Source organism: Penaeus monodon, chromosome 25 (genome assembly GCF_015228065.2).
Source record: "Penaeus monodon isolate SGIC_2016 chromosome 25, NSTDA_Pmon_1, whole genome shotgun sequence".
Classification (NCBI taxonomy): Eukaryota; Metazoa; Arthropoda; class Malacostraca; order Decapoda; family Penaeidae; genus Penaeus; species Penaeus monodon.
The window spans coordinates 42,435,445-42,436,010 of NC_051410.1; the positions used below are offsets into that span (position 1 = coordinate 42,435,445).

At 33.0% G+C, this 566-nt stretch overlaps 1 protein-coding gene across 1 annotated transcript in view; it reads right to left on the bottom strand.

Annotated features, from left to right (window-relative positions):
* Window positions 1-202: 202 nt before the first annotated feature.
* LOC119589285 (josephin-1-like) overlaps window positions 203-566 on the bottom strand; it is a gene marked incomplete at its 5' end in the record, with an annotated part of 1,644 nt that continues 1,280 nt past the window's right edge. The window contains 1 exon segment of the mRNA XM_037937903.1: window positions 203-566.

Below are 566 nucleotides of genomic sequence, written 5' to 3' on the forward strand. Positions count from 1 at the left end.
AGTGAAATATTGTTCATACAATATATTACATCACTGTAGGCACGAGTGCCTGTGTGTGTGTGGGGGGGGGGGGGGTGCGTGTTTGAGTTCATGATTATGATGACCTGAAACAGGAGAAAAACACCTTTATACATTTGATCCTCCTCAATCTTGCTAAAAAGATTCATGAAGAAATAGGAGTTACCAAAAAATTAAATAAGTATTACATAGAAACAGTAATTTATTAAATGCAAACACAAGAGAGAAGTGTAGTATAACCAAAATGGTTTGTTTTGACATGTACATTTCCATGATCAAATTACAGAATTGAATGTTCCTTGAGAGCTAATAATTCAATTTCCAATCAGATAATTTCTCTACACCAGTAATATCAAACTACACATCTTTTATCTTACAAAGGAAAAAAGAATTACACTTACAATAAATAACAGACAGCCTCAGTTTACAGACATCTGAGGCTCAAACACTATTTTCACTGGTGTATAAATGAAAACTGATATTCACCAAAGCACCAACCTGATAGAAAATTTTAAATTCTATATTCATTTAAGGAAGGCACCAACATG